General features: G+C 34.7%; 1 pseudogene; it reads right to left on the bottom strand.

The window, feature by feature from the left end:
• Positions 1–9813: 9813 nt before the first annotated feature.
• Positions 9814–10366, bottom strand: LOC113264889 (actin-related protein 2/3 complex subunit 3-like; annotated as a pseudogene).
• Positions 10367–11991: the final 1625 nt, after the last annotated feature.

The raw sequence follows: 11991 nt of genomic DNA, 5'->3' as shown, positions 1-11991 counted from the left end.
GAACATGAGATCTCTAAATATCTTGTGCTTTAGGCACATTTCTTTAGAAATTATTCATACTCTTCTTCATATTTTAATCATTAGAATATTTAAATAATTCAATATTAATAATAGGGAGAAACCAGCCTTTCAATGTGCAAAATCAGGAAAATTAAAATTGTTTGTAGGTTATCATGGACTCTCACTTTCTTCTTTGAGAAGAGGAATAAAGAGAGATAGATCATTGCCTGCTTTTCAGTACCTCTAACTCTGAACATTACCATCTTAGCTTTGAACAGTAAGCATGAGGCCTTTCTCATCTGCCTTTAGTCCCCAAAAGAGAGATGCCCTGAAAACCATTCAGCAGACGAAAGGGCCCACAAATGTGTGGAAGCAAGGCCATGAGATCTGGATATCGCTCAGCCCTGCAACAAATATGGAAGAAACTGTTTATAAAACCCATTGACTGGTCTCATGGCATCCTTAATTTTTGATGTAATATAGTCTCAAAAGAATAGGTTTAACAAACTCTAAGGCATTATTTTCCATGTATAAAATATGTTATTATATACTCTGTGTATGCATGATATGTACACAGATACATATGTTGTAAAATTGAGTAATTATATTTTGATACATATTTAACTTATATTGTATATGTCTTGATATGTTTTGAAAAATGGTGTGTGTGTGTGTATGTCTATATATAAAATAAATGCGCAGCATCAAAAAATTATAAAGAGTTTGACAAACGGTACTTTCAACTGATTATTTGTAAAGACCTTTAGAATTAAACTCATTCAAGGATAAAACTGTCCATACAAACTTTGAAACTATAGCATGTTCCCTTCCTGATATAGGTAGAATTGAGGGCAAATTCATAAAAAAAAAAAAAAAAAAAAAAAAAAAAGCATCTAGACCCTCTAACCACATGTATATGCTTGGATTTCCTCACAAAGAGGAAATCAAGTCAAAGAATCATATGCATGAAGTTTATTTGGTGAGATGATTCCACCACAGATGAGCATCATTCCCCCACTGGACAAGTACTGCCTTTCCAAATTATAGACGTGTGAATGTCAGCAGTTCCCAAAAGATGCCTCTCCTAGACTGAAGCTTCTGAAATAAGCTGGGACCAAAAAAGGAGGTTCAGCTGAGGCAAGATGGGGTCACAGCTGAATGAAGCTGGTTACAACAAAAATGGCCAAAGAAAAAGGCAAATACTGTGGAATCTTGTGGGGATGGGGGTGGGGAGGAGGACAGGGCACAAGAGCTGTGTGATGCATCTGTAAATACATAAGATTACCATTTAGTAACTCACATTAATTCTTATAAGCAAAGGGTTGATTTTTTTATACACTCTTTATCCTAAATGAACAATCAACACTATTGACAATAAACACTGAGAATAAGATTTCCTCATTAATATTTTCAAGTTGTTTGAGAAAATCTGAAGTGCACATTACAAATTTTATACTTATTTTTTGTGAGAATTTATCACATTTGCTTTTATTAACTTCTCTTCCTGAAAGAACAAAGTGTAGTTGAGTCATAAAAATATAGACATTTTTATAGTTTTGTTGTATTTGAGAAAAGAACACAAGATATAGGTCTTAATGATGCTACCAACTAGTTAAGTGTCCCTCAGTGAGTTACTTAACCTCAGTCTACTTTTCCAAATATGTAGATTATTTGGTTCAAATGACATACCCTGTCTTGGTTAAGAGAGCAGGTGCTGATTTTGGACTTGTTTAAAAGCTGAATAATAGGATTAATTCTCCTACTAATTGTGTGATCCTGTTTATATCACTTAGACCCTCTGTGCCTCAGTTTTCTCATTTAAAAATAGGGAAAATGCCAGTGCCTATCAAATACATGTAATATGTTAGAGCACTCATTAAAATGCTGTTGAGAAAGTATTTACCCAGAAAGATGAACTGATTTGCCCAAGGTCACACAGCATCTGATTAAATCTTAGGACTAGATGGCAAACTGTTAACTTCTAGTCCATTCCATTCTATTCCATGCAGTACCCATAGTGCCTCACACAATAGTTCATATGCTAATTTTCATCTCTAAAACTTATTAACACTATTGTTTTTAAATATTTTACTTATTTATTTGAGACAGAGAGAGGGAGAGACAGAGTGAGTGGGAGGGAGAGAGAGAGAGAATCTGAAGCAGACTCCACGCTGAGTGCAGAGCTCATCATGGGGCTTGATCCCACAACCCTGAGATCATGACATGAGCCAAAACCAAGAGTCTGATGCTTAACCAACTGAACCACCCAGGCACCCCAACATTATTTTTTTAAATACTATTTTAAATTATATAGTAAAGTCATCAGCAATCACTAATTTAAAAGTTTAGCTAATCATTATAGACAGATTTGTTTTTTCATTGCTTTTGAGGTGATTTATAATGTCAAGTTAAATGTACTTTTTTAGCATTTATTTGGAAAGTATCTGAGACTGTTTGCTCTTAAGGATTTATTCTGATTCCTTTAGGAGAATTGTTACAGTTTAGAAGCTCAAGCGTTATCCAGTTTGGGGGAAAAAGAGAAGGCTGACAAACCGATTCTTCAAATGGATTCTCTAATACCTTTCAGTGATATTCAGCATAAAATGGGCTTATGACACAGAGTTAAGACCAGAAATCAACAATCAGAAGCCAAACACCAAGTAGAAAAGACATTCCCTGGGGGTATCACTATGGAAACCAAAGAAGCTCAAGTTAGCAGTGCAGAGGAAGGGATAGTACCACACAGAAAGAGCCGCAAACAAATTAAGCCAAACCCTGTGGTTGCAGCTGAAGCCGTTATTTACAATCCCTTACAATACATGCCTTTATTTCAAATTTTTTCTCCCAAGATGGTGCTAGGCTCTGTAAACACCCCTGGCCAGCAAGACTAGGCATTCCAACTCAGAATCATTACTTCATAATAAAACTTATTTCAAGCTACATTAGGCTTCCCCAGCTGGGCTAAACACAACTGTAATATAATGTTTGTTTCTAAAAAATAAAAAAGGACCTTTCATTCAGTAGCCAGTGAGCTGAGACTACTGTCTCTTAAAATCTCCAGCGAACTTCAGAGTTATAAATTAGGTTCCGGTCTTCAGAGTTATAAATTAGACTCTGGTTTTCCCTCTGCCTTAGGAGAATTCAGGAGAAAACACTGAAATAATTTGAAGTAGTTTTAAAGAACACCCACACCTTGAGAACTGTTTTGGGAGACAGTTGATATCCAGAGATATCATAAAGGGGTAAATAAAGATTTTGACAGCTGGCCTTGAAAGTATGCAAGATCACGTTGGCTTCATCTGTCTATCTTTCACAGCAATTTTCAGCAAGGGTTGTACATTCTATTATCCTAAAATCAGGAATATTGTATGACCCTATTAGTTTCTAGCTGTAAGGTATATTGGTGCATACTGAATAGAGACAATCAAATACTAAAGTAAGCACAAACACTTTATAATATGCTAACACTCACATCTATTACTAGTGATCTAAGAATTACCTACGGAGAATTCTTTGTCTCCCTACATATATCTGTCTATAGAATTTCCATATCTTCTCCTAATTAGTTTAATTCATTCTTTTAGTTTCTACTTATCACTCACATTTCTCATTCTTGGCATTTTTTGAAGTTAATACTGGTCTACATTTTCTTCTGGTATTATAGTATTACACAACTTAGTACTCTCAAAATGAAGTTGTTGGTTTGAGCTTCAGAAATCTTGAGATAATCAGAACATCAGGTTCTGCTTGCTAAACGTGACATGAAGAGCACTGCCTGCCAGAAAAGCATGGACAGCAAATATTTCTATTCTTCCCTGCTTGGAGAAAAGAGAGAGTCCTGTGATCTATATAAATCTTCACAGGATTTTGCTTTCATGGTTATTCTAGAATCTCTGAGGACCATTGATGACTCAAGTCATAACAATCCAACCTGCAACATGCTTGGTAAAGCCTTGGACTTGGAGTAAAGAAATTTGGATCTTCAGCATCATTTTGAAGCTGAGTTGTGTGATTTGAGGAATGATAGTATTGCTGTTTGGGGAAGTCCCCTTCTTTTCTTTTTGTGCTGTGAACTGTTAACAGATACACCAAGGCAAGAAAAAAAAGATAAAATTAAAAAGATAAACTGTGGCATATTAGAAATGTTGAGTTTATTTGAACAAAAATCTATTGAAATTGGGCCATGCCAAGCTGGAAGTGTTTAGGAATGCTCCACCTGCAAGGAGACTGGGGAAAGACATAATTAAGAAAAAAGCAAAAACCATGCAACGAAAGGAAGTATTTGATTGGCCATAGCTTAAAGACGAGTTGGCTATTTATGATTGGTTATCCTTAGTGTTTTGATTTTAGAACTTTGAGGCATTTACAGGCTTACATTTTGGTTTGCTTATATAGAGCACCACCTCAGTCTAATGGATTACTTGTTTAATTAATTTAACACTTTATATCTTTTGGAATCAGAGATTGACTAAGAGGAGGCTGAAAAGCAACTAAAAACATTTATTTAGGGTGCGAGGGATACAATCTGGGAAGCACATAGTTGACTGAAATTCAAAGGCAAAACCACAGGTTACATAACTTGTTTTGAAACAATTTTGAGTGGTGCAGACAGAGTTAAACTATCTGATACAGGATTGGCTATTCAGCTAACAGATGTTACATTATCTTGATTTTGGTCAGGACCTGGGCCAGGTGCAACTGGCAAGTTGCAACTGACCAAAGTCAAGAACTCATGGTGTTCCAAGAATTGAAACATAAGCCCTGCTTCTTCAATATCTTTTGACCCTATTTGAAGGACATTCTTAGTGATGCCTACTTCAATTCTGGAATCTTCTTTCACAGAGAATGCATAAGAATAGGTTTTAGAGCTGCTCTATTCCAGCCCTCTCAAGATTTAGATGGTGAATGAATCTAACACAAATATTCAAAGCTCTTGAGCCATTTTTCAAAATCCTCTGTGATGGTATTGGATTTCTATAGCCCCTTTGTTGGAAGCAGTACTCTTAGGATTTCTCAGGGAACTAAAAGGGAAACTTTCGGTAACTTGACAAAAACTACATGCAACACTTCCTGAGACTTGTGTTTTGGTCTACTTAATAAGCCTTTAACACATTATATATGTGATACACCCAGATATGTGTGACTAGACAGATATCATTTATAGAGGAATAATTTACATAAGAAAAATATGCAAAACAGAGACTTTGTATATAATGTTCAATTACAATATACTCTGGATAGTTGTATATAAGTATACAATATACTTACATAATGGCTGAGATTGTTTATTCTTACAAAGCAATCTGATTTTGCCTTAGAGACTATGTTCTCAAACTATGCACTAGGGAATTGTATCAATTCTGAGAAACATTACTTGGGGTCTAAAGTTACTTTTAAGTTTTCCAACTAAACTCTCACCTCAACTTCTACACCTACCAGCCATCCAGAGATCCTTAAGATGGTGAATTCATTGTTCTGCTATAGATGACCCAATCAGAAAGTAATTTGAGAGAGCATTGAGATCTGAGAAATAATTTTACGTGTGCAGACTTCTCGGGAGGAGATTAAGGTTGCAAAGTAAAGGAACTGCTGCAATATTAAGGTAAATATAAGTGCTTGTATTTTTTCGTAGGAGGGAACGGTTATTCAAGAATTGTTCCAAACCACACCGCTAATAGAGAATGGTGTGGCAGTTTATGCCCACAGAGTTTGGTTCTAAGTACCCTGGCCCTTTATTTTTTCAAAGAAATAACGCCTTAAGTAATCCATGCCTTAAGTGTATAATTTTCCTTATACATTTTGAAATATTACAGATAACATAAAGATGGGATTTAAATCATATCCTCAATCCCAAATGTTCTATACAAATGAATGCATCCATGCATTTTTGTCTATCTTTCAGAATAATTTTTTTCCACATTTAAACACACATACACACAAGTAGGTGTGCACAGAAACACACAGCTGTGTTCAATAAAAAGATTAAGTATTGATTTTGCCTGGTCTTTTTAAATAAAGCACAGCATACCATATATTTTTCCTAAAATGTTTTAAACAAAATTTTTATTTTAGAAGAGTTTTAGATTTACAGAAAAATTACAAAGATGTGCAGAGAAGGTTTCCATATATCTGTTGCCCAGTTTCCTTTATTAACATCTTACATTACTGTGATACATTTGTCATACTGCATGAACCAATATTGATACATTATTATTAACTGAAGTCTATACATTATTCATATTTCTGTAGTTTTTATCTCATGTCCTTTATTCCAGTATAGGATCCCTGCTAGATGCAAACAAAGATGATTTTACTTCTTCCATCCTAATATGTACAGCTTTCCTTTGCTTTTCTTATTATATTAGCTAGGACCTCCAGTATGAGGTTGAATACAAGTAGGGAGAGAGGATATCCTCCCCTTGGAAGAAAAGCATCCAGTTTCTCACATTTAATTATGATGCTAGCCGTTAAGTTTTGTTTTGTTGTGTATGTTCCTTACCAAGTTGAGGAACTTCTTCACTCTTCCTAGTTTTCTGAGAGTTTCTATCAAGAACAGATGATGGATTTTTTCCAAGTGCTTGTCAATTTATATAATCACGATTTTTCTTTTTTATCTTCTTTCAAACTATAAAAATATACTCTATTAGAGATTAAGGGAATAATTAAAACCAGAGATAACATTTAACAACTCACGATTAGTAAAAAACAAACAAACAAACAAACAAACACAATTTAGTACTGCTGAAACAGAGCAACGAAAACACTTATACCCTGTGGATGGGAGTATAAATTGGCATGCGCTTTGGAAAAGAATTTGACATTATCCAATAAAGATGAAGGTTGAGCAATTTACTCCTCAAAGAAACCAGATGCATAATTTCCATAGCAGCTCTGTCTGTGAAAGTTTCAAAGTTAATATCCATCAGAAGTAGAATGAAAACCAAGAACAGCTTTAAGCAAAATCATGATGAATCTCATGAACATAATGTTGAATGACAAAAATTCAAGACAATTAACTATCAACTTTATGCAAAACTCAAAAACATGTGGAACTGAAGAGGACACTCATGATGAGCACTGAGTAATGTATGGAAGTGTTGAATCACTATACTGTATACCTGAAAATAAAATAACATTGCATATTAACTATACTAGAATTGAAATTAAAACATAATAAAATTAAATGCTTTTTTTCTTAACTTTTTGATGTGGTAGATTACATTAATTGATTTTTGAATGTGAAACCTGCCTTCCATATCTGGAATTACCAACTTGGTTGTGGTATATAATTATTTCTCTATATTACTGGATTTGATATGGTAATATTGGTTAAGAATTTATGCAATTATATTTATTAGAGATATTGGTCTTTAGATTTTCGCTTTTGAAATTTATTTTTTTAATCTGATTTTGGATTAGGTTAATTCTGACCTCATAAGAACAAGGTAAGACATGATCCTGTTGCTTCTATCTTCTGGAACAAAGTATGGACAATTAGAATGATTTCTTATTTAAATATTTAGTGGAATTTGCTTGTCAAGCCATCTGTGCTTTGTACTTTCTTTATTGGAAGGTTATTAATTTTTTTATTCAATTACTGTAATAGATGTAGGATATTTCTGGTTATCTATTTTCCCTTATTTGAGTTTTGGTAGTTTGTGTCTTTCAAGAATTGTTCCATTTCATCTAAATTACAAATGTGTAGGTATATATTTACAGAAAACATTCTTTTATTATTGTTTTCATGTCTGTGGGGTCATTAGTGATGACCCCTTTTCATTTGTGATAATCTGTGTTTTGTCTTGTTTTTTCTTCACTCTCTCTCTTGACTTTCTGTCTCTCTCTTCTCCTTTTCCCAATTGGTTAACTTGAGTACAGATTTATCAATATTATTGATCTTCTCCAGGAACTAGTTTGAGATTTTGTTGATTTTCTCTATGGTTGTCTTGTTTTAAATTTCATTGATTTTTCCTCCAATTTTAGTATCTTGTTCTTCCTACTTAAATTGCCCTTCTTTTTCTACTTTCCTGTGATGGAAACTTAGGTTATTGATTTATGCATTCCATCTTTATTTTCTTAAGTATGCATTTAAAGGAAAAGATTTCTCTCTGAAACAAAGCTTTTACCTCATTCCACAGATTCTGATAAGTTGTGTATTCATTTTCATTTAGTTCAAAATATACTTTTTAAATTTCTATTGAGACTTCTTCTTTGATCCTTGGGTTATTTAGAAATGTATCATTGAATTTCCAGATATTTGTGTATATTCTGGCAGTCCTTCTCTTCTTACTTTCTAGTCTAATTCCGTGGTGGCCAGAGAACACACCTTGTATGATTTCCATTTGTATTTGTTTCCTAGGGCTGCTTTAACAAGGTATCACAATCTAAATGGCTTTAAACAACAAAAAATTATTCATTCACATTTTGGGAGGCTAGAAGTTCAAAGCCAAGCCATGCTCCCTTTTAAGACTCAAGGCAAGGAGTCTCCCTTACACCTCCCAGCCTCCCGCAGCCCCTGGTGTCCTTTGGCTTGTGGTAACATAACTGCCATCTCTGCCTTCATCTTCACATGGCTGTTTACTCCCTATATGTCCCTATCTTGTTCCCTTTTTACAAGGACACCAGTTATATTAGATTAGGGCTCACCCTAATGTCCTCATCTTGACTTGATTGCATCTGCATATCACTATTTCCAAATAAGGTCAAATTCAGAGGTTCCAGGGGTTAGAGCTTCATCATATCTTTTCAACCCTTAACATTATTCTTTTAAATGCACTAAGGGTGTTGAATGACCCCTTATGTAGTCTACTTTGATGGATGTCCCATACGAATTTAAGAAGCATGCGTATTTTGCTACAGTTGGAAGGAGTATTGTATAAATGACAATTAGATCAATTTAATTGATAGCTCTGTTCAGGCAATTTATATCTTTATCAATTTTCTGACTACATGATATATTAATTACTAACAGAGTGGATTTTGTGTCTCTATAATAGTAGATTTGTCTATATTTCCTTTCAGGTCTGTCAGTTTTTGCCTCCTGTGTCTTGGTGCTTTCTTGTTAGGTACATACACATGGAAGAGTTCTGTGTTAACTTGAAGAATTGACTCCTTTATCATTACACAATGCCCCTCTTTATCCCTGATAACCTTTCTTTTCTCAAATCTGTTTTGTCTGAAATTAAAAAGGCTATTCCAGATACTATTATTATTTTTTATTATTATTAGTTGTAGCATGGTATGTCTTCCACCATCTCCTTACTTTTAACCTAGGTCAGTCTTTATATTTAAAGGGTGTTCCTTGCAGACAAAATAGAGTTGGGTACTATTTTCTAATCTGCTCTGATGATTCCTGTCTTTTAATTGGTGTATTTAGTCAAGTCACATTTAAATTAAGTACTGATATAGTTGGATTACTATCTCTCATGTTTACAATGTTTTATACTCATTGATTTGGGTTTTTTTAAATAACTTTGTTATTCCGTTTCTCCTGTTTTTATCTGTTTTTAATTGGACATTTTGATTTAATTTATTTCCCCTTTAAAGTATAAATTATATTTCTGCTTTTTAATGTTAGAAATTTCTTTATTATTACTTACTGTTATTAAGCACCAGCTTCAAACTGCAGGAAATTTAAAATCACACTTTGACAACCCACTCTTCCCTCCCCAACCCAAATTCTTGGTAAAGATTTCTTTAAGTGAAGACATGCTCTCTTCTGTATAAAACTTTATCAAATAAAGGGAAAGAACTGTGTGCATCTGCTATAAAATGCTGCTGTCGCTGTGCAAACAGTGTCTGCCCCGGCTCCTGTTACTGTCCAGGTCCTGAGGCACTCTTGTTCATGAACTGTCTCTTCATAAAACAAGTCCAGCACTTGCTGGGTTTAACATTCTGAGGGTGAAAAACTTTCTCACAAAGTCAGTCCAGTCTCTTGTCTGTTTCTGTAAGTAGGGCCCCCATCACCTCATCTTCTTGTTTGCAGGTTTAGTATCAATTGCTTTAAGTGGAAAATTAGGCTCTCTAGGAATGGGAACATTAGTGATTCCCCATATATACATTTCTTTCTCACTTTGTCTTTTGGAATTGCACTTTTTGGAGTTTTATTTTGTTTTTGTTTTGTTTTGTTTTAGCACTCAGAAATGTAGAGAGTTATATATATATCAAGGTTCTATCAGCTTCATTCTTAATCTCATAGTTCTTGAAGAAAACATTGGCCTTGAAATAATAGATGGCCTCATTTACAATAGCTGTATTTTTTGTCTCTCTAGGGGCAGGGCCTTTGAACTGACCTATGTTAGGCAATAGTGCCATGTTTCCAATGAGTTTGGTGTCAGAGTTCATGAGAGGAGTGGTAAGCCGGCATTTTGGTGCCAGCTGGGCTTCAACCTAGTTGAGTAGGTTGGTGTTAGAGCACAGTGCTTCTGGTCCAGAGGGGGTAGGGGTGGGGGGTAAGCAGAAGTCTAAATTATATTTCTTTAAAAATAATTTTAGTGGTAATCCTATAGCATATATCATATATTTTAACTAATTTAGCAACATTTTCCACATGTATTGCTTCATGTGTAGTATAGAAATCTTATAACATAGTAGTCTAAAATTTTCCTTCCCATCCCCTTTGGTAAAGCTGTCATTCATTCCCCTCATCCACATGCTATAATCATCCAATACATTGTTTCAATTATTACATGAATCGTAAAGTTATCTTTTTGATAAATTAAGGTAATTAATGAAGGTGGTTACACTAAACAACAGAGTTTCAACATAGATGAAACAGCCTTTTATGGGAAGAAGATGCCATTTAGGACTTCCATAGCTACATAAGAGAAATCAGTACCTGATTTCCAAACTTGAAAGGAGAGGCTAACTCTCCTGTTAGGGACTATGTAGCTGGTGACTTTCAGTTAAAGCCAGTGCTCATCGACAATTCTAAAAATTCTGGGGCTCTTAAGAATTACAGTACATCTATTCTGCCTGTGCTGTATAAACGGAACAGCAATGCCTGGATGGCAGCGCATTGCTGCCAACAGTTTGTAGTAAACATGGTTTACTGAATATTTCAAGCCCACTGTTGAGACCTAGTGCTGAGAAAACAAACTAACAAAGAAAACAAAAAATATTTTTTCAAAATATCACTGCTCATTGACAAAGCACCTAGTCAATCAAGAGTTCTGATGGAGATGTACAATGAAATTAACATTGTTTTCATGCCTGCTAATATAACATCCATTCTGCAGCCCCTGGATCAAAGAATAATTTCGACATTCACATGTTATTATTTAAGAAATGCATGTAGAAAGGTTATAGCTTACATAGACAGTGATCCTTTTGATGGATCTGAGCAAAGTATAAACATGGGAAGAATTCACCATTCTAGATGTCACTAAGAACACTTGTGATTCATGAAAAGTGGTCAAAAGATCAGCATGAACAAGAGTTTGGAAGAAGTTAATTCCAACCATCATGGATGACTTTGAGGGGTTCAAGACTCAGTGGACTCCACTCAGTGGAGTCATATGGTAGAAATGGCAAGAGAACTAGAACTTGAAGTGGAGCCTGAAGATGTGACAAACTCATGATATAGCTCATGATAAAACTTCAATAGATGAAGATTTGCTTCTTATAAATGAGCAAGAAGGTGATTTCTTGAGATGAAATTTACTCCCAGTGAAGATGTTGTGAAGATTGTTGAAATGAAAACAAAGAACTTAGAATACTACATACACTTGGTTGATAAAGCATTGACAGAATTTGAGAATACTGACTCTGATTTTGAAGTTCTGTGTGCAAAATGCTATCAAAGAGCATTGCATGCTACAGAGAAATCATTCATGAAAGGAAGAGTCAACCAATGGAGCAAACTTCAGTGTTACATTAAAAATTGCCATACCCAACCCCGTCTTCAGCAACCACCACTCTGATCAGTCAGCAGCCATCAACATCGAGGTGAGACTCTCTACTGGCAACCAAAAAATTCATTTGACTGGCTTT

The sequence above is a fragment of the Ursus arctos genome, unplaced genomic scaffold (genome assembly GCF_023065955.2).
Source record: "Ursus arctos isolate Adak ecotype North America unplaced genomic scaffold, UrsArc2.0 scaffold_23, whole genome shotgun sequence".
Taxonomy (NCBI): Eukaryota; Metazoa; Chordata; class Mammalia; order Carnivora; family Ursidae; genus Ursus; species Ursus arctos.
This window is presented reverse-complemented; position numbering and strand designations above follow the sequence as displayed.